Source organism: Strix aluco, chromosome Z (genome assembly GCF_031877795.1).
Source record: "Strix aluco isolate bStrAlu1 chromosome Z, bStrAlu1.hap1, whole genome shotgun sequence".
Lineage (NCBI taxonomy): Eukaryota > Metazoa > Chordata > Aves > Strigiformes > Strigidae > Strix > Strix aluco.
In genome coordinates this window covers 40,059,028-40,086,865 of record NC_133971.1, presented here as the reverse complement: position 1 = coordinate 40,086,865, position 27,838 = coordinate 40,059,028, and the positions used below count along the sequence as shown (strand labels likewise).

The window sequence follows — 27,838 nt, the reverse complement described above, 5'->3', positions numbered from 1 at the left end:
GCAGGTGAAGAACTACTTTATATAATATGCTTTATGTAAGACACTCTTTATGAGTCAGACTTCTCACAATATAGCCATTGTGTGTACCAGCACCCTGCAGAGGGTTCAGCATCATGTCTGATCTAATTCATGTTAAGGTTTTGCTCTTTAAATGGTTGAATCTTAGAGCCTTCATGGGCTATTATGAGAGGGCTTTAGTTCCACTGACTTCACCATTACAAAGTTCCTAATGCCATATAAAATAAACACTCTGCTGCAGCACTGTGATATCTTTTTAATTTGGATTTATTTATTCATGAAAAACTTAACATAATTTTGTATTCCTTTTTAAAAAAAGATGTATATTACTAAGAGTCTTGTTTACTACAAAGCTTCCTATAAAACAAGAGTCATGGTGTATTTCTGCAAACCCCCCCTTCAGAAAATCCCTTATTTTCTGAAAAAGAAAGGTTAAAAATTGTCTAAAGAAGGGCAATGTGGAAAAAAGGAAATAATGACGTCATTGAACCAAGGGACCCAACTGAAAAAATTTGCTCTTTTTACTTATGTCATGCTAATGCCACTGGTCATTATTAAAAAAAAAAAAAAAAAATCAGCTTTTTCTGGTCTGCGATCCATTACCTGTCTGTCATCTTATAACATATTTCAGTGTTGGCTAGTAACAGCCATATCACATTCACAATAGCTGATGTGCTAGCTGAAACAATCCAATTACTTACAACAATAATGGGAGTAGCGTCCCAGCTAAAACTTCTTTACTGATACATTCCTCTATCAATTAAGAACCGGAAAATTCCCTTAGTTTATATGAGATTGTAAGAGATGTCGAGAAGGAATGTGCCAAAATCCCTTCCCATAAATTTTTCCCAAGGAGTGTCTCAGTCCCTGGCTAATGCACATCCCAGCAGAAGAAAGAGAATGTGACAGCACAATCACTTGTTTTAAATCACTTGTTTTAAAACAGGGTTGATAATAATTACTACTATAAGCTCCTGTGATGAATTTTATTGCTCTGCCATGTGGAAGTCTGATTTAGAAGCAAATGTTGGTTTCTGTACTGCAGGCTGTGCAATACAAATGTGCATCTGTGTTTGTGTGTGAGGAAGATGGAGGAGAGGGCTACGATCTGGATTTATACACCCAGACACCATAGTTCGATGGCTCATCCTCTTCTGTGTAAAAGTGACAGATTTATCTAACTACATATGCCTATTCTGTTAGCTGTGCATCTGAAACCAAGAGTCCATGCAACAGCTTAGAAATATCTCAGGAATCTAGAAAGGAAAAAGACACTCATCTTTAGGAATAAGAGTGTCCACGCAATCTGTTAAACAAGAAACTGCCTTTGTTTACCTTCAACACAATCAATAGGGAGATTTATGGTTTTCCTTTTGATATTGGAAAAAACATTTCCAACTTGGAATCTTAGGCAAATCTAATTAGCTACCCTTCCTTGCTTCTCAATGCCACCTAATCTAGGTGCTGTTGATGATCTGATCACTGGTGTGAATCAGACATCTTGCCTTTTTACCAAGTTGTTCAGGGCTCCTCTGTAGCCAGGCTGTTTTGTTAGTGCTGGAAGTGCTATCCTGGTACAAAAGCACTGTATGGACATTTTCACAAAGAATTCACTTTAAACGCAGCCTGAAAAGTTGCATTAACTTTGTGTACAGGCCTGTAAATTCAGCACAGACCTCACAGAAAACTCCAAGGCTAACATGACAAAACAGACTTTTGATGGTTCTCACAAGTTTTTCCCTAACATGAGTTAGTATGAAATTCATAAATATTAATTTCTCACAAAACCATTTTCTTGTATCAATAAAATGCTTTCAGTCTAGCAAAGGCAAAAATTTGGTCTGTATTCAAGAGTAGGTTATAGAGCCATTTAAGCCTCTCATATAGCCTCACTGTAATGAATAATTTTAAGCAGCATGTTCTCAGAAGGATTTCTTAATCTTTCTCCTTCCCCTCTAGCACTTATTTTTTTGTTCTGTTTTCTTCTTCTTTCAGCAGATTCCATCTTTCAAACTATTCTTATCGTATACAGTTTCCCATTAATTCTTCACCCACTATTTTCAGTTTTACTCTTCCTGGAGGGTCTTGCTGTCAAAATACCTCAAGCTGTCAAAATACTTTTTTTAGACTTCTCCCCTCCCTACTGCAGTACCTTCCTGGCTACCCTTCACACTCAAGGTCTACTTGTATGGGAACACCAAATTATGAGAAATTGGACCATAGAATTAAGCATCAAGAGCCACATATTTAGTGCAATTTCAATCATGAAACATGCATTAGAATGACAAGATCAGTATAGTCTCACTGATTAATAATGTCAGAGATAATTATACAGCATCATTTTAGTTATTCCATATTTTCCCTGAAGTAAGAATAGGGAACCTATGGTTATACCAAATAATATTGAAATAACTCAGTTAATTTTTCTGACTGCAAATTGGCAAGTTTTTGAGCATGGCCACTCTTAAAATATTGGCATACATACGGTATTACAATAATATATTCAGTATTACAAATATTTAATATTATAATATTCGCTCTGGAAAATGGCCATGTTCTGCATTTTAAAGTGGCTTTTTTATGTGGATATAATAACTTTTCATCCTCACGTTACATATGTAAATCCCTGCACTTTAGGGGGAGAATATAATCTTTATTGTGAATTTTTAATATGCATTGCACATGGTCTGTGCATATAGTAGAGTTTGTATTCTCCACATTTTTGAAGTCATTGACAATACTTTTGAAGGATAAAGTACAATGCTCAAGCAGGGCCAGAGAAAACCAAATTGTCCTCTGTTCACAAATATAAGTTCAGCTACAGAATTACAGAATTAGATTCTAAAGGATAAACCCAACCTCAGTAACTTGAATAATAGTACTTTTCAGAACACAGGAATGGTTGAGAAATTACAGCCATACACTCAGTGTACAAGGTTATACCCCCTCTCCTTAATGAAAGGTCAAAATCTAAGGTCATCTTCAGTGGGGAGCATCTACATAGGAAACTGTATCTAAACACAAGACAGCAAGCTCACTGGAGGGGTTTAGGGTTTTGATTTTGTTTTTTCTCTTTAGCTTTTGCTTAAAATTCACCTGGCATCCACTACCTCAGCAGCTCAACAAAACTCAAAAACAGTTTTCGGTTGGAGGAGAAAAAATCATTCAACACGTCTAACTGATACACACCTAATCTTTCCCCCATGCTTGGAAGATGAGATGAATGCTCCATGCGGAACAGGCATTTTACTTATTCTTGAATTTGTTCCAGCTGCTGCACATGACCAGCAAGTTTCCTCTACAATCTCCGATAGTCCAGTCTTGCACTTCTTGCTTTTGTTGCTTATTGTGCTTGTGTTCTCCTTCTACCGTGTCCTTGGGTACTGACAAGACTGTCATGCCATGGGGTTGGACCCTGACAGTAGCAAGTTAGGCCCTGTATCTGACCCAAGAAGGTTCAGTAGGCAGAGGTGCTAAATGACACACCCCACACAATTTCAGGCACTTGATTCCAGCTGGCAGAGCTCAGTGCCATGTGGGTCAAAAGTCTTCTGTAACATAAATAAACTACCTGAGGGAAATGTTTTTGCACAAGATTTCCTGCCTGCATCTCATTCATGATAAGGAAGTTGGGGATCTGGGGCAACAAGGCCAGAAACAGATGTGTCCACACTTATTCTAGGTGGGAGGTCTAAATTCCTACCGGCAGCGGGCCCTTTTGCCTCTTCATTTGCCCCTGCACCCTATAAATCAATCAAAAGTATTTGTGGTGGGTATTTTTTTTTTCCATTTACTGCCAGATTTCCTGTTATATGAATTATAATGCCTAAAGTTTAGTAGGCGTCTCAAAAGAGCAGATCTTTTATTCAAAGGGAAGTCAAACAATATTTGTTCAATTTTTAATGATAATCTCATTCAGATAATAAAGTTACCAGAAAAATGCTCTCGGGAATATGCAAGTATCAGAAATGAGTTACAAACTGGCAATAACACACAGACACATTTTCTGAAGGAGATTTTTAGAGTTTCTGGGGCGAACACTGCAACAGTACCTGTTTTTTTAATGTGAAATTAAGGTCTTACTGTAATGGAATTGTATGTCTACTTCAAATCCATATATTCAATTTAGTTAAAAATATCTTTTCAGTGCCAATAAATACAAACTTCAATTTCTAGCACTACTGAATCAATTTGTGTCTAAGGATATATCTCTGCACTGAGGAGTCCCAGTTTAAAATTAAGACTGGTAATGAAAACAGAACATTGGCAATCATAACCCAGAGAATTTCAAGATATATTTTCATATGATGTTTTATGAGGCTTGTGAGCTTGGCTACTGTCCTCACCAGTGGCTCTGTAACCCATGAGGCTGAAAGCTGCATAGTCAAAGTCACAAAATTCCTGTGGAAACTCAGCAACTGTCAGTTTTCTCTGAATAATTATCTGTATGGACCAGGAAATTTTCTAAATATAAGGATGCATAAATCTGTACAGTGGTTGCTTAAGTCTTTTGAGAACTCTGTGGCTATGCCTCTCTGGAAATTAGGAGCCCAATCTCCTGATCACTTGGAATGAGACTATAAAGCAACATAGATGCTTCTGCAAAATTCACTCTAAATTGCAAATGATTGAAATATGTATTTGAGCAGTAAGTAATTTCTAGCAGGGAAACAAACAAGATTTGAATCATGACCAGGTCCCTTTCCTATTACTTCCTCCAAGTCTCCCAGAAAAGCTATTTCAACTGTGTTTACAATGAGCATGGCATGTCTGTGCATCAAGATCAGAAAAGAACAGTTTTAAATAATTTATTGTGTTCTGCTATAAAACCAGCAACTCAGCAATCACTGTTGGTGCCAGAAATAGTCTGATACCATCCCTTCAAACATAATTTAAAAATTAAGCAACTGTTACACAAAAGATTATTAATCCAAAATTGAATCTACAGGGTCTAATACCAAAAGGTGCTGACCTACCTCTTCAGAGGCACTCAGCAACCTCAGGTACCACAGTGGTAGGTCACAGAAACAAATCACATATCCTATGACTGCACTGTGAGGACATCTGTCTTCATCACTGAGGTCTACAGAAGGGCAAGCTACTGATGTAAATATGTTTGCCATTATGGTACAAGATTGGGATATTTATTGTGCCTATTACTTGCAATTCTTTTTTTTTTTTTTTTTTCCCCCTTGTATTATTTGCTTGTGTGCAGCTCTGTGAGAGAGTTTAGACAGATGTAATGTGGACAAATATCTAAAAATATTTTCAGAAAAAAATTCTGAGAAAAAAAGATCTATTTAATTTCAGTTTATTTGTGCACCTTTCACATTCACCTTCCACAAATATTTTAACAAATTTACTAACTTTCACAAACAACTGATTTTAAATAAGTATGAAAGAATGTTAATGAATTTTGAATTTATGGCTACTTACAGTAGAAAGCCACTTATTAGAATACCCTTCATTGGTTAAGAAATAGGAACTGTACCATATGTTATATTTTTCAAAAAGAATGATGACTCCTGAAACTTTAAATATCAAAAATTTCCAAGAAATTGCTTATGGACTTAAGATTATTTATGGAGGAAATTCAACAACTAAATGTGAATAATTGAAGGCAACTGCAGTCTCGATTTGCATACTTGAGAACACAGAGGAATAAATTGCTTAAAAAAGGATAGTTTGCTTGCATTCTGCAGATTTAATTACACACATACCCCAAACAAGTGAAAATAACCATTTCCCCCACACGTTCTTAACACCAGAAATAAAAAAAAAGTCTTGCATCACCATCTGTACACACCACACAAACCAGAGAACTAAGCAGACAGATGTTCCTTCTGTTGTTTTCCACAAGAGGATTTCAAAGCCATTACTACCTGATGCCACAGTTTTTCAGTTGTAAGCAAATCTTTATGCTATAATGAAAACCCAGTATGCCATCAAGTTTTTGTAATGTCTGCCTTTTATTTCACTGAGTCTTTAACAATACAGAGTAAGGCAGAAATTTATTTTGCTTATTTTCTTCAGTATTTTTTCCAACTATATGAACTATGTGGTGACGTTGCTGTAACTATGACATGCTGAGCTGATCATTCTCCTCATTTAAAGGTTATACACAAAATTTAAAAAGGAATTCCCATGACAAAAATAATGGAATTTTTCCTAGATTAAAACTGATTTAAAGTGTATTTCTTAGGTTTTTCCCTTAACTTACTAAAAAGAAATTCATTGCTTAACATTCATAGTTATTGTGTATTTAAAATTGCATTATCAGTCTTAGCTGTTTAGAGACAATACAAGCGAACCCTGACAGAATCTAAACTCCCACCTTAACTATATTATATATTCTATGTACTAAGTGCATTTACAAAAATTTAAAACATATGATTTCAACTTTCTAACCAGCTTTCTAACTTGAGACAAGTAAATCTATGAGTTATCTCTAGTATTGCAGCTGCAATAGAAAAGGGAAAAGTCCTTCTTCCTCATGGTATGAACACTGTCTCAGCTGAAAAGTTAACTTGAATGTTTTTACATACAGAAAACCAATTTTAGGCAAGATTGAGAGGCAACCAACAGTGTGATCTTCCTGTATTTCCACATCCTGCACAGAACAAACAACAAACATGATCTCATTTACACCATAGTGTAAGTCTAAAGCTTCATTTTGGCACAACCAAATCACTGCAACGGGAAACAGGCAGAGAATATAGTGGGGAGGAAATATATATATGAATTTCCAGCCTGAACTTATTACTCCTCTTACGTTGAATACTAAGAGATATGGTAAGAAACATAAAAGGTACCTGCTTAACTCTCCTGACAATGGTAACACTCATCACAATGCATATTTTCTATGCCAGCGTAAATACTCCAGAGCTATGAAAATCAGCCAAAAGACACAGATTTCAAGGAAAATTATGAGAATTTCCCAAAGCCATTGAGAATATTTAAGGAAAGGTATGAGAGATTGAATGTCTATGCAATTAAACTCCAAGGTTTTTGTACTGAAACTCTAAAAATTACAATTATACAAATTTTGATTAAAATAAAAATAATAGTAAATTATAAAAAAACGCAGTATACCATGGTGAAAATGCAAAAATTTGATACCTTTCCTACATGTTTCTAAAATACTAACGGCCTGCAAAAAGGTCTTACTCAGTGATGCACTGAAGGCAAAAAGAGCAAATGTGCCAAAAATGCAGGGAAAGACTCCAACATGTAGCCCTTTTATGTCTTATGAGCCAAATGTTTTGGACATGGTTCTGGGAAAAGTCCAGACAGTTTATTTAGGGCAATACACTAACAGCAAGTAAAGGCAGTCAGATACCAGATGACTTTATTGTGTGGTTTGTTTCAGAATTATTACAACAGCTTTCTAATTTGGCAAATTTTTATTGCCATCCTGCGTATTTCAGTAGGAGCTTTTTATCCTTCCTCTCCTTCCCACAACTTTTCAGCTTCTATTTGCAATCATTCTTATTTTGTATCAGTGTGTAATATGGTGTGGGGGAAAACTGGTGGCTGCATCCAATTTGAGCCATTGATGTTTGAATGCCCCAAGGGAACATCTGCTATCTAGTAAAAGAAACTTAAAAAAATACTCTGCCATGACATAACAACATGCAGATCTTAGCAAGTATAAAGTCAGCATCCAAACGTCCCAGGAGTGTAGCAATTGTTACCCCTATTTTACAAAGGAATAAAGCTGAAATGTAAGGGAAAAGAGCATTAGAAAGCTGACTCCATGCATCTTCTGAACATACAGCCCATCACTTCCAATTTTGCAAGAAAATTTTGGAAAAGAGGTGGTAACTCAAATAAATGTGTGAGCCAAAATACAGGAAAAGGCTCACATTTTATTGCTTGATCCCAGTTACCTGACCAGCTCAAAGTTACTAGTCACTCATTCACACGTGACAGGAACTGATTGGCAAAGTGACCATGATATGATTCAGCAATATTAAATAACACATTATAAAAAATATCACAGAGGCTCATGTGCATTGAAAGGTATTGGAATTGGGAAATTTGACTTTTTTTTTTTTTTTTTGTGGAGGACTATCAAAAAACCTTGTGATGGCTTACCTAGTGCAGTATAGGCATGTAAGTGAGTAAAGGAACTAAAGTAGTGGCAAAGTATTCATTGAAACAAAATAGCAATAGGAAGTTTAGAAATAAAAGCAAGGACAAAGAGGCAGCAGGAGGATGAATAAACTATCAGAAACCTATAGAAAACTTACGTTTTCCATATTTGAAGTTCTTACAAAGGCAACTGAACAGAAACCTATAATTACCCAAAGACTTCATGTTAGTAGAGACATCATGATGTCATTATTTCATGTAGTGACACCAGAATTTGGGACATTCCATACATCTATGATTCAGTCAGAAAGTCTGTGTTTTGACCTTTTTTGTTTGACTGTGTTTTGATTAGCTAAATTGCCCCAAGAGGAAACCAACATTACAGAGTATCTGTTGAAAAGTAACAGACAACATACCTATCTAGGCATGCAGTTTATGAAATTGCTTGTGATTCAATTAGTAAGTGTTGCTAACATACAGAAAGAGATGTTTGTCTGTTAGATATTATATCATCATATCTGGAGAGAGACAATTAGGATACAGTTTCCCACAGGTCCATCACAAAAGTACCTCTGGGATAAGAGAAGAAGAAACAGAGTTAAGTGTTGCTAACCTAGAGAAAAGATCAAAGGAAACAGAGTACAGGCATAGCAGGACGCATGCCATTAAAGGGTTACACACAACAAGGTTCTTAGTACGGGGTTAAGAACAGACTTACTGTCTGAAATGAGAAGTTAAGTGTGTTGAGGAAGCAAAATTAGAGAACAAAGTTATAGGCTGCGGGTGCACAGCCAAGGAAAGCTTGGCATTGGAGGAAGGATGCTATAGTGAAAGGGTGGCCTTCCTGAAGGAGTGGGGGCAACACAAAATACTGGGCCAGGTTTGCATATATTACCTCAGTGTTATGATAGCTATGTATAATCTGAGCAACAGTCTTTAGGCAATGAAAAGTGGTCTTTTCCTCAACCAGCACCTAAGTAACAGCAGAGAAGTGATGTCTGAACACAAGCTGTGCTGCACATGCTGTAAATGCTTAATAAGAAAAAGACATTTCACTGGCAGAGGAAAAATGCTTTGGCTCAAGTTTATTTCAAACCTCAAGGAACTACAACATCAGAAACAGCTGGAAACACCCAGGTAACAGCAGAGAAGACAAGAAGAATGCTGAAGGGAAAGGACCTGAAACAGTGAGGCTCACTGAGACAACATGGTAACGTGGCAGAAGCAAAAGTCTTTGGAGACATATTCAAAGGTAAGTAATAGAAAATGTAAGGAACATGCAAGCATTAATTCTATACTGCATATCTCTCTCCTGCATGCAGACATGTTCTGAGTATTAAGAGAAAGAAAAAAAAAAGGAAAATGGAAAATAAGTTAATTGCTGGGAGCCAGGCCTTATTTCTTACAGAAACACCTTCAGTTATCTGTGTTGAAGTCAGCTACACACAGCTCAAATAATCAGTGTATCTTTGGAGACCCTCTGTCTTTGTCTTACAAATAGAGTGGAAAAAGATTCAGTGATTTTATTCTGTCAGCCAGGAGGATCAAGTTTATCTTGCATAAAAGAATAAATTATTCAAATGGCTACCTAATAGTTTAGGAGAATTCAAAACAAAACCCCTTGGATATCTGAGAAATAACTTTATTGTGCACATGGGATGGAACTGAGGGAAAGAAATAACAGATATTCTGAGATGAAAATCATTCTTACATTCAGTAATTTTTACTCTATCCCCAGTGAAAACAAGGGTACTGTTTGAAGAACAATCTGCTACACAGGGCAGTCCATAAATTCATGTCCTTTAACTTGATCGGGCAATTATGTTCAACAGGACATTGATGCTGTGGTAGGGCAACAAGTGACTGAGATTCCAACCCTTCCGCTCTTCTGCTGAACCTCTGCTCACAGCTAGGCCTGCTGTTGGTGGCAGAACTACTCTCTGAGGACAGCACTGTCCATTATTACTAAGTCCATTGCTGATCCATGCCACTTATCATAACACCTGTACTAAGCCTGACTTTGTGCACATGTGATCAACATGGATGCATCCTCAGCACATAATTGGGAACAAAGATATTTTACCTTATTACAGAGCATGGAAAAAAACAATGACAGCAACAAAATACTCCAAATGAAACAAACCATCCTTATACAGCTACATTTTTTTAGGACTTCCACAATCCTTCAACATCCTTGTTTACTGTTTGGCATTTGAAGTCGTTAATTTAGAAGACACCATCATCATTCCATTAAAAGTGAATTATGACTTCGCACTCTGACAGTGATCTCCTAATACACTTCTAATTATAATCTTTAAAGACATTGATACAACTCACCCATTCATGCAAATTATCAGCTGGAGAAAATTATCACAACTTCAGCATTTTCAGCAGAATAGTCATGATTAATGTTACCTCTAAGTTGAAAATCAAGTCTGTCATTTTTACTACTGCATAGTACAGTAACTAAAGGATATATGTGTAGAGGCATGAAGACACCATAATACTCACCTTTAGGAACTCACACAGGTTTCAGAGACTTTATGAGGGCTGGTGAATGTTCTTAGTTTCTCCTCATGACACTGTTCAATTGTGGACTAGCTGTTCTTTAGAAAAAGGGGGAAGTAAGGAGAAGATCAGGAGAGAACAAGAGCGAGCATGGTTCTTTAGCACTGTTGCCAAGTCACCTGGGGAGGAAGCTCTTGCTCCAGTTCCTGGCTCAATAGCTATTTTTTTTCAGTTTCAAATTTGCAAAATAGACCTGGGGTCAGAGTATGAAATTTGGATGTTCGGTCTTGCTGTATGGGGCTAATGGATCATGCTTGTTCTGTTTCTGACCCAATAAATCTTTAAAACTATTTTAAGTGAGGATCATCAACAAGCAAGATGGAAAATCAACATCTCCACTCCCTTCTTGCTACAAATCACCCACAGCAATGTCATTATGGTACTCTTCTGAGCTGAGACAAGATTACAGTTACTAAGGTCCTGTGGAAGTACTCTTAATTCTGCCCTAATGGCTAAAAAGACCCCTTCATCTCCCTCTCCACTTGTATTCAGTATACAGCCTGATCTGTTAGGTATATCCTTGTATAGTTATGGATTTGATCCTCAAAAGAGCAAAGGCAGAGAAATGCTCTCTGCATGGTAAAAGAGTATAGATGGGAGATGCAAACAAAGGCAGGGAAAAAAACAAAACAGAGAAGTTTAAGAAGTAGTTTTTTGTTTAGCTTTTTTTTGAGGAGGAGGAGTTGTACTTGCTCCTTATCTACTGTCTGAATGAGGAGAGACAGAGTACTTTGTCCTTGTCAATAACAATCTTTGTTGGCCCTTATTGAGTGTTAAGTGCATATACTATGCCGGAAATACTCTTTCTTGATTCAGTGTCCTGTGGAAAAGCCTCTGCTCTGAATTTTCATCCTCTTCTGTACACATATACTCAGACATTTTGCCTTCTTCCCCACATCTCTCTATGTCAAGTCCTTTTGGTGTTACTGAATTATGCTGACCTCCAACAGGTGAAGTCCACATGATGTGGCCAAGATGATGGAGGAACCCCCTAGTGGACGGATAAAGGCATTAGATGACACAGCAAAGACACAGTATGAAGTAGATCATGGCATTTTGTATGAAGCACCAGTTTTGGGTATGAAGAGTTATTAGGATCTTGTTAGAAATGCTCTGAGAAATTGTGAATTAAGTATCCAGCCCAATGGTGCCCTAGAGACCATCTCCACCAACTGGAAACACTGGAAAAGTGGAACAAACCGCAGGAATTATTTAGGACACCTTGAATAACCTGGACACAGCCCAAGAATGAAAAATGGAAACAAATGGAAAAATGGAAACAAAGCATCTGTTTCTTTCCAGAGCATAGCAGTATGCTTTGCATTTGGACAGAACTTGGTGTCAAAGAAAGGCCCTGGACATGTTTATAATCAAACAAAATACTTTCTAAAAAATCTATACAGTAACTGACAAATGAAGGGAAACTACACATTTGCATGACTTCAACAGAGATCAGAATACCAATTGTAATAAACCTCACTGAGTTGCTGTGGAAAACCTTATAAAATGTACTGCTCTCTCTATGCTCTTACTGCTTCTTTCTTCAGTAAAGTTTCCCCACAGAAGGACTAAATAATAGGTCAGTCCTATTTATTATCAGAATTTGGACAAAAATACTAGTGCAGCAACAGCAAAGCTGATTATCAGTGTAGTTCTGCAAATCAAGTTCTGCATTATATTTGGTAGAAAGATGTATGTTGACAGACTGTGAAAGGATACAACAAGGAAAATATTTTAAAGCATTAATTAAATGGTTAAATTCTACCTTTCCCTTCCACAAATATTATGGGCAAAAATGAAGTACTTACATTTTGGTAAGGCAAGATAGCCAGACATCTACAAAAATGCTTCTTCAATCTCTGTTTTAAACCGATTTAGCAGAATTAAATTAAATTTTAACAAATGATGCCATCCCAAAACCTGGTTTTGACACTTCTGTTTTTCCACCCATGACTCAACACACCAAGACATAGTCCTCAGAACATTTCCTTCTCCTAGATTTTTTGAGTTCTCAGCTAACCCCTCAACATACCAAATTTTTTTTAAATAGCAAGGTAATGTGTTGACCCTAAAGCTTCTTGCTTAATCTCAGATCTTTTTGCTTAAGAAGTTATATTTCTATGCAGATCCCAAAATGTTTCTGAAAATTTCTCATATGCTTTCTTCTTTGGCAGAAGAGAACATTGGTACAGGATCTTTTTGAGGGATTCCTAATCATACCATAGATTAAAAGCGGATTTTCTGTTGGTTCACGTTCAGCTGTTTTTCTCCTCAACACAGCATAGAGGAGATAAAATCTATTTGGAAAATGAAGGAAACAAACATAACTGCAAACACTAGCTTCCTATCCAAATGACTTTATACAAGAGGAAAACAGAAACAGCTCAATTATTTGTTTAAATATTTTTTCTAAGATACCTAGCCTGAATTTATTACAAAAAATCTTAATGAATGAAGATGTTGCACAGCACAGCTCTTGAGGCCTTTCCTTTTGCTACTGGAGCTGACCAGCTGAAGAAACCACCTATATGTCCAGACCCTTAATTGAAATCTGCTGCTGAGGGAATTATACCATGCTATTGGCTGGTGCTAATAGGACTACTTAGCAACAGCAGCAACAAGTTTCAGTGAGGCAATATGACATAAACTAGCAATGGCCTCTGTGGGCACAAGTTTGTGGAAGTAGGATATTTACTAGCGAGTGCTCTTCAGAGAAGGAACAGGAAGATGGTTGAATTTAGATGATAAATATAAATATGACTTCCTTAAAGGTATGCACTTTTAAATGCATACTTTTGAGATGACTCAAATCAGCTTTCCATATGTTGTTGACAAGCCTATGTTTTATTTATCAAATACTCTTTGAAGGAAATGTTCATGTAAAATATAAACTTGCAGGACAACTGGATCATCCATAAAAGTACCAATAAAAGCTCAAGTTAAATCAACTAATGGGAGATTCGTTCAATCTTGTCTCATTTTAATCAAAAATGTATTTCTGCAGCTGTCCATAACTCTAGATGTCAATACCATATTTGCGTGTTGATAACAGAATAGTACATTACTCCAAAGCAAATTTCCCCCACATCTGTATTTGTTCCATGTTGTATTTTTAAAATAGTGATATTCACAAGACATATCTGTAGTGTGGCAAAGCAAAGCTCTGATGTCAAGACTGTACAGAAATGGGTCCTACGGAGTAAGATTCATGGGGTTACATAAACACACAATACAATTCCATTATGATGAAAATATACACTTGTAAAACACAGGAAAAAATTATTCAAAAACATCTTGGTGGCCCTAAATCCAGGGGGCCAAAGATGACCTTTGCAAAATTATGTGCTAGAAGAAAGCAAAACCATTCCAAACTCTCCAAAAAAAGTCACTTGAACAAAGGAATAAGAAATATCATACATTAAGTTTTGAGACTCCTGAGAATATCTTTGTAATGTTCACAGAACTAGATCCAATATACATTTCTAACAGTATGACTTATTAAAAAAATGCGTTTTCAGAAGCAAAATCAATTTTTGATTTCTGCTTGACTTTAATGGCTTTTTGCTTGTTATTTGAAAGTAACAAAGCCACTGCTGCCCTACAACACGCATTATACCATCTTCTCATTATCACAGCTGAATAATGAAACAATGTGCATCTCTAAAGTTCATCCCTCCTTTAGCAGAAAGTCCAAGTCAGCATTTCTAGGAGAATTTCTTTTAAAAGATTTACAGAAGCCACCCACAAGTATCAATATTCGCAGTGCAAACTCATACCTTTGTTCTGGTCTCTCTTGCTCACTCTGTCTCTTTTTGAATTTGCTATAAAAGCTAAATTAGGTCTCAGGGGCACTGCACCACTAAACAAAGATCTCTTCTAGCCCATTGTGATGGAAGTAAATGTACTCAGGAGGGAGATGTACTTAAAGGAGAGGCTAAAGTGTCTCCCTCCCCCAATTCTCTCATCTTTAACACAGATTTCTTTATCTCTCTTCACAAAATCACTCACACTCACTCATACACTCGCCCCTCCTCCTTATAGCCTTCTCTCTTTTACAGAAATTTAGCCAGCTGAATTTACTGAACTGGAATAAAAATCTCTTTTGGCATAACTTGCTAAGCTGTTCTAACATCTACATGATTCCTTCTACAGCCTCTTCATGGATATATATATTCAAAATAGCTAAGAGTACTCACTCTTTTCAGCATCAGGACAGCTATTTTAAGAGGATATATCCACAGTCCAATCTGCAGCCTTATTATGACTTAATAACAAGCCAGTTCTGCTCTCCCTGTGCTTTCTTGTCTACTGTTGCTAATAACAAATTTCAAACATTTCCTCAACTTTAGCTTCATTACCACAGGATTTAAAGTTGCATGCATGCTTATAATATGTCTCACTACGAGGGATCACAGCTTTCACAGAGAGGGAAAAGAAAAAAAAAATCCCAAACCAATCAAAACCTGAACTGTACCATATAATTCCTGCTCAGTAATGAAAACAAAAGAATGAAATACTGTAAAAGTTTAAAATATTAAAAATACTGCAAAAACATACAATCAAGAATGTTGTATTCAGCTGACAAGTCTACACCCACATATATATGTATGTTACTTGAAATTTGGCATTATAGATTTAAATGGACACTAGCGATTACCCCTTCCATTGGACATTGAGAAAATCTTGTTCACATATATTTAAAAGAAGAAATCAAGATTCCTGTAAAATAACTTTTCTGCTGACAGACAGAAAAATAGAGAATAATGTTTCAGAACAACTGATTTAATCCTGGTCTCCCTGCAATGCTTAAGAACAACTCTGTCTTTCAGCTCAGCTTTCTATCTCTGAAACCTTAGAAGTCTGGAATATGTCTGAACATGATTGAATATTTTTGACAGAAAGGCCCTAGTAACTAGAAATGTCCTAAGATCATTTATGAGAAGCCCATAGCGGAATATAGACTCCCATGTTTGTATGTTAGATTGCAAAGCTTATTGTAACACACGGGGCTCTTTATCTGATATAAAATTGTAATGCTCCTGTCATTCCTGCTGCACCCTTTCTGTATGCCTGGTCGATTCTTCAGAATTTTGATAAAATTTGTGGACTTTGTAAAAGCAGACTCAAATTCAGCATCTAACTGCAAGAAGCAACTTGAGGCATTTTACATACTTGCTACATAATACTGTGCTTTATTAACATATTTTATTTCAGGACTAAACATCTTCTGCTACTAAGTGAAACAATTTCAAATTAATGATAGACACAGGGACTGTATGCAGATTAAGATGAAGGTTCAACACCAGGTTGGTAGTGACTGAGGAAAATAAAAATGTCATGGTACTTGATGGCCTGCATGAAGTAATCTGGTGGTCTCAATACAGGCCTCAATGTACTTTGTTCATAAAAAAGGGAAAACAAAACCCACCACACAGCACTGATTGGCACTCCTGTTGACACTGTCGGCAGCAAGGCCACAGTTATAACGGCCACAGAGGGTCTTTCAAGGTCAGTGTTGAAGCGCAATAGGGAAATGGCATGGGAGAGAGACAGCCTCAGTGCCGCGGGCAGTTCAGCTCCCAGGACCTCTGTTAGGTCTGCACCTAACAAGATCACACTGGCAAGGACTTTTGCACATCAGTCACCTCACCCATGCAACTTACTCACATGCCAAAAACCCCTTCAGGAACAGGTCCTAAATCTCTGGAACATTATTATCTCTCACATAGGTAGAAACAGTCATGCAGAAGAAGAAAGTGAAAGACATAACTTAAATACACTTTTTTTGCTTTCTTGTACATGAATAGTTGATAAATGTCACTACAGAAAGCATTCATCAATGTGGTAACTATAGATTATTCTGGTATGCATAACTACAAACTCTTCTTCAACCTGCTTTTCTAATGACTCTAATGAACAGTGTGGAAGGATCATATTCCAGGTTCCTCCTTAACACCTATTCAATGGCCTTCTATTGAGTCTGACAGTAAGAGGATACTTGTGACAGAAGCAGCTCACAAAATGAAAGACTACAAGAACATGAAATGTACCAAGAAGCAACAAGTAACTGACAACCAGTGGAGGTGGGGATTTAAACTAACATAGCACAAAAAAATCTAAAAGATAATAAGCAACTACAGTAAAACCCAAAACTAATAAACATATATCAGAATGACTGGTTAGCTCTACGAGCAAAATCTGATATCTAAACAGGATTGGAAAATTGCATATTATTTTCTCTTTTCCCTCTTCATTATAAACTACAAAAATAAATAGATATGTAGGTAAGTTTGTATGCTTGGATGTGAACGCATCTCCTATTGGAAATGGATTTTTTTTTTAAACTCACATCACAGGAAAATAATGTTATTTATTTTGTAAGGAATTTGTCAACCATTCTATGCATAAATGTATCAAATTATCACCTGTTCCCTCATGAAATATGAAATACATCTGTAGATACATCTAAAATAAGAAACCTTTTCAGTTACCTTCCTGAGCCATAAGTAAAATATTGATGATTTAGTACAGCTTAAAATACAGTAACTGTTGGCTGTTAGATAGTGCTCGGTTGTTTCACATAGAAATAACCTTATTCCTTAAATGAAAAATAATTCCTAAACAATTTATATTATTCTCGACAATAAACTAAAAGTTCATCCTTTGACTTTTTCCCACAGTGAAGCATATGTCAAAACAACTCTTTTGGAGATTATGAAAAATCACAATATGCATTTAATAGCATTTGTCTTCCTGAAATTGTTTCATCCTGCTGCTCATTTCTGCCCCAAAGATAATGTAGGTTAACACTGGGTCAAAATCTGATGCATTCCTAAACATTTCAGTAATAGCATAAAGATTTTCCTCTGAGACACATACCTTCCTCTAGCTCAGCTGATCCCAAGAAAGGATGAAATAGATGTTAACGGATGACAGCTTGGCTCTTTGCCTGTTTTATGCTTAGGACTTACAGAAAACTACAGGAGGGAGGTGGGAAAGCAGAGAATTCATGCAAATGAACCTCCTACGCTACCAGAGTAGTTTTCCGAAAATTCAGATTTCCTTTTTCTTTTTGGTTGTGGAGAGTTCTGCGATTGTTTGGTTCTGTAATAAGCTCTGTGGGGCTGCTGCGGAAGGAAAAGTTAGTCAAGGGTATATACTTAAAAATCACCCCGATCTTGGAGAAATGGAGAGCATCGTAAGAACATTCTTTGTTTTTCTTTATCTTCTGAGCATTGAGAAATGATCTAAAGGCATTATTTCTATCTTACAAAAAAATGTTTTGCTGCAATCAGATAGGACATTCTCTCCTCACTGCTACACATTTCCACTGTCTTCAAAAGCCTATTATATGAATTAGGTGAACTCTACATAACAGATTGTTTGAAAAAAATAAAAAAAAGAGGATACAGGCAAATTCTTTTACCAGGCAAGAGAAAGAGCAGGTGCTGGCAACCAAGCAGTATAGGAAAGCAGAGATTCATCTTCCAAGCACCTCTTCTATCTCCAAGGCTACAGGCATACAAATGTAATAAAGGTACATGACGGAGATGTAGTCAGGCCAAGATTTAACAAACTGTTTATTTCTTCCCTACAGCATATCCCAAACAAAGATAAACCAAAAGGAACAAAAAGGGTGAAAAGAACAAAACATCTTTCTGTAATACACGGGCATGTATGACGCATGGTTTAATGAACCAATTACGCATTTTTTAACAAGTGAATGAAGTTTAGTGTCAAAGACTTTTCTGAGTGTACTGCTTTTTAACAAAAGTGGCTGAAAAAATATACAGAAAGAATAAGGGATGGAAAAATAACAGAAGAGAGAAAAAAACCCTGATTTGATTCAATCCAGAGTTTAAAAAGGTCAGGTTTGGACATAGTTTGCGAAGGACATTTTAATTTTGCAAATTACTAACTTGGCTGAAGAGCAGTGAATGCCAGGCTTGTACAGACAGCTTACATAACTGTATATGTGATGTTCCAACTTGCAGCACTCCTGAGTAGGGGAGCTCTGGATATACATATTGAAAGGAATGAGAGCGGATGTCTAATGTTAGTGTTTAGCTGAATACCAAATAGTTTGAAGACCCATTACAACAAATCTACATGCAACACCAAGTAATAGAAAGTAGCACAATGTACAATACATATTGTACATTCATTCTTTTCCTTATTTCATTCCTTTTTTCTATTATTTCCGCTTCTCTCTTTCTCATTTCTAACAGCATGCCTACTGTAATTAACTCCACCTGCAATGAGTGGACATTGAAAAGTCCAGCACTTTGTAGTACAGGACTGTTCATATCAAAAAAACCTTCCATCTCCTCACTCTTTGTTTTTCTATTCCATTATTTTCTTTTACATTTCCAGTTACTTCCATGTCACTCACTCTCTTTCAAAACAGCACCCTTTCTATTTAGTTTGTTGTTTATCCAAATTCACCACCATTTTTTCTCCATGTTTTCTCTTGCACCTGTTTAAACTCCCTGCTGAAAGCATGTATTTCTCTCCTTCAGTTTTATGATGCAGCTGGCACAATCTTTTTCTCCTAAATTCTGCTGAAGCCTGAAAATGACTTGCTGTAAAAGGTCTTATTTAGTGTCCTGTTCTTCATGGCACTCCCACTAGAGTTTGCAGCAACTGCTGATTTAGAACATCTTGGTAAATGGTCTTTTACAAAAATAAATACTGGAATTTTGACAAACTCAAATCAATGATAAATGAAGAAAGCAACATCTACATAGGCACCTGAATTAAGGCAGTGCAAGTTCTCTCTCTTCTTATCTGCTGAACTCAAAGTGACAGCATTTTTTAGCTCTCCCATCTTCTGAAAATCAGTAGACTGTAAACAACCAATGAGCCATATTGTACTATTAGTTTTTACAGTAAAATGTTCCAGCCAAGTCTATAGGGAATTCTGTTACAAAATTAAAGCTACATCTTGGATTAACCACAGCTCTGCAGACAGATTTTACTCAGTTTATCTAATATACTGTAACATACATTTGCTTGAAATACTGACACATATGAAGTTTCTCCAGAAATCTTTGTGTGATAATTGTTGCTTCTCAAAATGTCAGAGTAGATATTGCATGCAAAGTTTTCTGTTTATTTCCTTTTTTAAAATAATACATTAATTATATATTAAATTATGGCTGAATTATGGTAGTTACTAAATACTGTTGAAATGTCATCTTTAATATTGCAACAGCTGCCACAACATTGGTAATGCCTTTATTCTCGACCAGTTCAGAATGAGGCATTTACTTTCATAAGCATGTAGAAGCGCTTTGCAAATTGTAGTGGAACATGATGTTGACATTCTTTGAGCTATGGAACAATCTGCAGTTTGAGTTTTTCTCAATGGGTGCTAATCAACCATACTTTGCCTCTATTGACGTTGTTTTAATCTTCCTCCTTATTCCTACTTAATCATTTGCGAGATTAATATAATCTGAATTTTTCAAAACTGGCTATGGCTAAGAGTAAACTAGTATATATTAATAATTGTGATTCCTCAGTAAAGTGCATTCCTTTCAAAGAAATGAAAACTGTTTTATCTATGTGTGGCTGTAGTTCGTACTATTTAGTACTTGTGACTTTAGCTATAAATTTTAAATTATTTAGAATACATAGCTTTTTGAATGAGAAAATTTAGTAAAAGTGTTGCTATTTTTTACTTTTGCTGATATAAACCAACTTTAATATGCAAATCTCCCACTGTTCTACTTGGCACATCTAATAATGATTACTGGGGCAGTATTGCTTATATACTATCTTATAGTATGATATATATTATAGGTTTCCATACAGTAAAAAAAAAAACAGTTAAGCTGATATTTCTTATATCACATTTCCATTTCTATATGCATTGGTATAGAGAGAATAGCTTGTGTCATTAAAAGAAGTCTGGCTTGCTGCCAGATACTAATAATAATCAGTACTTGTATAATTTTCACAAATGCACTGAAAGAAAACAGTAACAGCTTTAATATAAATTCCTAAAAAATCTGCTCGGTCATCAGTGGAACTTTCTCCAAAAGTTTCTTTTCTTCACAAAGATGAAATCACTGAATGGCGCTGTGCCTTATTAATACATTTCTTCTCTAGTGCCATTACCTCTCTGTGCCACTAGACTGTGCTGCGTTTGTTCATATTTGTGCTCCCACTGTATTTGAATATCTGGCCTCAGTTCCTGTGCATGGTCTCTCCTTTCTTTCAGTTCATTCCAATTAAATACTAAATACAGTTCATTGTACAAATATTGTCCAAAATCCCCCAAACAATATGCACTGAAGTAAGCAATTCTTTTCATAGCCAGTTTGCCGCTTCATTCTTCTTCCAGACAGACAAATATGAAAAGAAACAATAGAGCACCTGTTTCACTACTTAGTCAGGATTCAAAATATAATGTTTACTTTTATTTTTCCATCTTATTTTGAGAAGCAAAATTGGTGCTCCACTGTTGAAGTATACAAGTGATCAAGAAAAAAAATGCACTAGCAGTGTAGTGTTAGGTTTTCCAAAAAGCACTCCTGTGACAGGCTCTTAAATCAAAAACTTAAATGGCAGCAGTTTATCATCACCTAGTAAAATCAGGCATATTTTTCAAGAAGGCAACAGAAGACACCACACATGAATGTCTCTAAACAACATTTTTAATGCACATATTCTCCTTAATTTTGTTAAACTCAGTTTTATACAGTTCAGATATAGTAAATTCACTAATTCTCATTTCCAGTAAATCTTTTGGAAAATGGTTTGCTCTGCAGTTCTTACTCTGCTAGCTAACAGAAACATGCCATCAACTCTGGGACTGGATCTATAGTTTGCAAATACCTTTCAAACAAGTAGAAGCTTTCAATGTGTAATCCACACTAAATAATCTAACCTCCACAAATTATTAAATTGCATAAAGCCTATCACACTTTACCTCCTGTTGTAGTGGGAATGGTAATTTAAGAGTTGCTTATTTATAAACAGCCTTGTCTTCACTTTTTACACTTGAAGTTTATTTTAGGAGAACCATAATTTCATCTGAGACCAACAACAACCTGCTCCAAAATGTAATATGCTACCCTCTTGACAGCTCATTATTTTGACAGTAGACTGAACTGTAACTTAACAACTTCTTTTTTGTCTTCTTTTGATTTAGCTTCTTCCCCCCCATGAACACCTTCACTCAAAGAACCTCATAATACATATTACTTGTAAGAATAAAGACATTTTTAGGCTAAAGGATTGCTTCAGAGAGTGAAAAAATTAAATGCAATGGGAACGCATGTCTTGTTTGGAAATGTTTCTCTGAAGGATAAAGTCACAGCTACTGTGAGTTGGAGAAGCAGAAATAAGACTCTTAAAAATTTTTTTTGGTATGAAAGGTGTTTGTTGTGTTCAGGAAACCTTCTAAGTGACCATGTATAAATAAAAGGAATCAGTTAACTCTGAGACCACCTCAAGAACATCTGTAAGCAAGCAGAATGATTTAAAGACCGACTTTATTATGATCATCAAAATTACTCTTAAAATTATCCTGCTTTTTTAGCCATGCTAAAATGTTTATTACCCTGTGTAGCATATACATGCCTAAATATATTACAATTGCATGTATTTTCTTAATCTTTACTTAAAGATTGATTTGGCCACTATTTACGAGCAGTAATGCAGCAATCAGCGTTAACAGTCAAAGTAATTTATTGATAATTGGCAGAAGAATAACATTTTTGAATACCTCTCATATGTCAGCATTAGCTGGGAAAACAAGTAATATATTTACCAACATCTTTTCCCAGAAAATATGAATTTCCAGCCAAGCCAACAGCTATATTTGAGCACCAAAGAGTAGTACGCAGTTAGGAGTGGAAGGTGTTTTTTATTGAAATTTCAGGGCAAGAAGATTTTTTTAACATGGCAAGCTTCCTACCACGTTGATTCCCTGTAATATATTAATATATAAATTCCCATGCCCTTATAATCATTCATGCTTCTTACAATCCCAAGTCACTGGGTTTCAAAGGGACAGAATAAACAGTCTCAAATTCAGTTTGCCTTATTTATGCGAGTAGTCCCATCAAATCTAACTGAACTACTCGCATAAACAAGGCCCATGATAAAGAAAAACTCTTGCAAAATGAGTTTGCCTATCAAGGAAGCATAATTACTTGACGTTTACTCTTTAATGAGTGTGTGGTTTTAAATGTCCATGATCCAGATAAACATATGATTTTTAAAATTTATTGCATTTTTGTGCAGCAATAAAACTGTTGATCTTCTTTAAAAATTGTGTAGAAGCATTGTAATTGACAATTCATCAAAATAATTCATCATTAACAGCACAATAACAACATTTATGTCAAACTAAATTAGCCTATATACTTGTAGCAGAGGCAGAAACAGCTGTCATTCTGTTTGCATAAATTTCCAGCAGAATGTGTCTGGCAAAGTTAAGCGTGAGTGTTTCTGCTTTATAAAAAATAGTTCCAAGACAGCAAAAATACAGAGGGACAAATGTCTCATCAATAGGACCAATGAAGTGAGTAAGTGTTGTTCAGTCAAACATGGACCAGGCCATCACAGCTGTACTGTATTTGCAATCCTGTGCATAAATTAAAGTTTTTAATATGCTCATGAAAGCAATATTAGAAACAAACAGGAAAATGGCACAATCCAAAAGGCACCTTCTGTCTGCCACCCCCAGTGACACTGTGTGATGTCTTATTCTCAAAGCTGCACTACAGACTTTGCCCAGACTGCATACAGAATCGGAAGGAACAACAACATTGAACTTTATAAACACGAAGCACAAAGAACAACATTTTGACATCTATAGTTTGTCTATGAAAGTCATTATGGAAAGCCCCAACTGTGCTAAATGCACAAAGCTGTTAAAATTGCTCTTTAAAGAAACTGATTTTAAATTCAAATGTATCAGGCTTCTTAAAATTTACGCTTTGGTTGAAGTTTATTTAACAGGTTTATTACTAAGCTCAACAGCAAGTGATCTAGGGCAGCATCTTATAAGTGTAAAACAATGTCTAGCCACTAACACACTACTGTTACCTCATGATTGTGTAGCAATGCTCAGAGTTTCTTTTCTTTTTGTTTTCTAATTTCGCTTTTCTCCTATGTAACTATATTATACTATTATATTTAGCCCCAGTTACCATAAATGCCGTTATAACACCTGTGATTTCCCTCATTATGAGCTCAATAGATAGGGTCGAGGGTTGAAAGGGCAGCATATGGACTGCTAACACAACCCATTATACTGGTGCACTGGTACAGCTCATTTCTATTCATCTGATGATTAGTTCAATCAATATTTACTCCTGTGCACATCTTTTGTCTTCAGCTACAAAGTATACATTCTTCAATTTCATAGCACAGACCTTGATTTCTGTGAATTCACTGCATTGTTTGAGAGGAAGGAAAATGATTTCTTGGGTAGCTTAGGAATCTTTTCACTCCTTTGATTTTGTTTTCCTGTATCAGGTAACCAGTGTCCATACTATGGCAGATCCTAGTTCCTGGAACTGTTTAATAACACACAGTACTGTTGAAGGTATACTTCATCCACGCATTTCTTAATAGGGACATGTCAATATCATATATAGGGGTACCCATGATAGCACGCTAAAGACTTTCCACAAGTTAACACAAGAACATTTTGAACAGAAATTCTGACTTCCATTTTACTCAGAAGATATATTTTTTTCTCCTTGTTTATTTTCACCCAATATAGTTTTCAATCACAAAACACAAATTTAGTGATCTCTACCTGCAGTCATGACCATATTGTCAAATGGGTAAATCATACCAAGTTATTGCTTGTCACTGTATTTGTGAAACGCCAATAGTGGATGTTAGACATTTTCCATACCACAAAAGAGAAATTGTTTCCAGCTAAGGCACATGATATTTTTACAGTTTTTACATTAACCATCATATTATAGGTGACCAGACTTCTATCCATGAAAAACAGAAACAAAAATCTTTTCTGTGGTAAAAATTCCAATGATATTGAAACAGATAGTTTTCTATCGATGAACTTTCATTATGTATTCCCCTCCCACTGCAACATCGTGGCATAATACAACAATTACAGATAAATGCAAGATACCCTTTGGAGCACAAATATGGTGCAATTCAAAGTAAATTATTGCAGAGGTACAAATAGGCTCTCATGCTTCAGGTTTGATTTTTGTTCATTCTAGAGAGATGTCACTCTACATCAACTATACACATTTGTATTTTTAAAATATGTAACACAATAATAGTTTATTACTGAGTGATGATTTTCTAAACATTTACTGACATTTGTTAAAATCTGACCTGCAAAGGCCTAACACCAGAAACTTGTGTTCCATCACATATCAAGGAGTGTCAATGAAATCAAATAACATTATTCAGGTAATTAGTAGCTGATGCACCACGCTGTGATGACAAATAGGTTTTGCTGTGGTGGGGTAGGGTCCTAAGTCTGTCAAAATTGCCTCTCTCTTACCACCTTTGTTTTAAATAGTCAATGTGTTCACTGACATATTTTAGGATATTAATGTTACATATTTCAAATTTAGTCATATTTATTTTTCCTGGAATAACTTAGGAAGTAAGTTTCCTTTGATTTAATGAGCTTATAAAGATTCCCCGCACTTATCTATTAAATTAAGGAGAACTTTCTGTTACCCAGACTATTTGTATGTTACTTAAATAGCACTCTCAGCAAGAGAGGATTTGTTTGACTCACGCTTTCCTAATTGCTTACAAATATTTCAGTGATGCTAAGAAAACAGAGTAACTATGTAACATGTATCATTGCTCAGTCCTGACACCAATAACAGAAAACTATACAGAAAAACTTGCTCATATACCTTGGCTTCAGGGTTCTGTGGAGCTCCTTTTCTTTAAAACATAAAAGATAAAGCTTTTTAGTAAGATTCCCAATTGAAAGGTTAAATATTACTTTTCCAGTAAAAGGGGTACTCTATATGACTGCATTAATGTCACTTTCAAAACTCAAATAATTGTGATCACAAACTTGGGTTCTGTGGGTAGCACATGCCCAAAAATTAAATTACAAGATGAAACAGCATTAAATTTTATTTTCTTTTTAGTTAAACAGCACAAAATTTGAGTGCATGTTCAGTCCTCTTTCTAAAAAATATACTTAAGAACACCTTCTGTGTTCTTAACCCCCTCACAGGATGTTGGCAGGAGTGGGACAGGTGGAAGGAAGGAAGAGTGTGATGAACGCTCATTGTAAATGTCATTCTTTTATACTTATGTTTGCCTCTACAAAACATAGGTATAAAAGTCATCAACTTCCAAAACCTCCATTCCCAGTTCAGAGGGAAATACCTAGACCTACCATGACAATGAGAGCACCAAAAGCACAAGTGTGCAGCCTCCTGTACCAGAATATTGTGCCACTATAATAAATCAGCATGTGTACATATCCTGAAATGGATTTAAACCAAGATTTGAAGTACAGGGAATTACTATTTTGGATAGGACACAACCAATGACTGAAGTGTGCCCCAAAGCTAGGTGTGCTTCCATGGGATGGGATGACCAACAGCCCCTGTGACTGCCCAGTGCTTTGGGATGCAGCAGGCAGCAACACAGGCTGTGTATTTTCAGCAGCTCTTTGGCCTCCATCTCCAATGTGGAGCAAGTAAGCAACCACAGCAACCCCTGCACATCCCAGGCATGCTGGGCTGGGTGCATCAACTGCAGCTTGGAAGGATCACAGCTCAGTTAAGAAAGTTTGGGGGAAGAGCTCACATGTACAAGAGTGAGCTTCTTCCTTCAAACCCAACAGTGAATGTAACATAGTTGAAAACAATTGTACCTTCACAAGAAGGCTTACAGCTGTCTAAAAGCATTAACTTATGGAAGCTCACAATCTGTTAATTGCAATATACATTTATTTCCTTTATTAGGAAAGCCACAAATGCAATGAACAGATGCTCTATTAGCATACAATGTTCTTGTGGGGGTGTCAAGTGCTGCTCTCATGTTGATGTACACCTGATGTAAAGCATCAGTTTGGTAACCCGAGTTCGGCACATGAGTTTTGCACAAGGATGAAAGTTGTCTGTTGTTTTCTTCTCCTCCCTCCATCCAAGTTCTCCCCCCTCCCCCCCCGCATATTCCCTATTCTGCAAGCCTAAATACAATGCAAATCTAAACCTGCATTCTAGGGGCAGAGCAGCACCTCTTCACGGACGGCAGCTGCCAGCACAGCTTCAGAGCCGGCCGAGGAGCAGGGGCACACCCCGCAAGCGGTGCCGCCAGGTGCGCGCAGAGATCCGCCTCACCCCCTGCACCTTGTTTAAAAGAAGGGGTCAGAGGAAAAGGACGACATTTCACTCCTGCGCTCCGCGGCGGCACCGCCCCCCGTGGCTCGGGTGGACAAACCGTCCGGGAAAGGGGAGACGGGTCTCCTGCCCAGGGGCCACTGAGGGGAACGTTTCGAAAACAACCCCCGAGCCACCGGTGGGCTCTGCTCGCACTGGAGGCGATGCGGTGCGGGCGGGGCCGGGGGCGGTGGGAGCAACAGCAAAGCTGCAAGAGGGGCCGCTCTGCAGAACTGTGAGAGTTTTCTGTCCCTTTCCTGTTGCTCTTATGAATGACAAATACTGTTTAGCAAGTTCTTGCCAGATGCCCCAAAGCGAACACCCTGTCTTCTAAGAATGCAGGGGAAAGAGGGTTTTTTTTTTTCGTTTCTCTGCGTAAATGTCGAAGTTACAATTCCCTTAAAGAAAATTACACACACGCGTGATCTGTTAGCACTGTTAGCTACGGGAGCTGATACCCCACAAGAGGAAATCCTAGCTAAAAGTTGTTTCTAGCGTGTGCGTCCCCATTCATTAAAGCAAACCGGAGACCCAAGAAATCTGCAGGTCATGTCGCTGTCAACCTCAAGCGTGTTCTGCTCACCGTAAGACCTTCTCCTCCGTCCCCATACTCCAGGAAAGACTACTTTTTTCCCCTTTATCACGCCGTGGGTTAAGTCAGGCAACTGGGCTGAAGAACTGGGCGATAAAGAGGAGTGTGGAAGATGGGGAGCGGTGCCGGGGGCTGGCGGGGGTTGTTCTCGTCCCGGTGCCGGTGCTCGCCTGGCCCGTGGAAGGGGTCCAGCGAAGTCTGGCCC

The 27,838-nt window shown here is 36.9% G+C and overlaps 1 protein-coding gene across 1 annotated transcript in view; it reads right to left on the bottom strand.

The window, feature by feature from the left end:
- RORB (RAR related orphan receptor B) overlaps positions 1-27,838 on the bottom strand; it is a 134,931-nt gene that overhangs the window by 105,825 nt on the left and 1,268 nt on the right. The gene's annotated exons all lie outside the window — the stretch shown is intronic.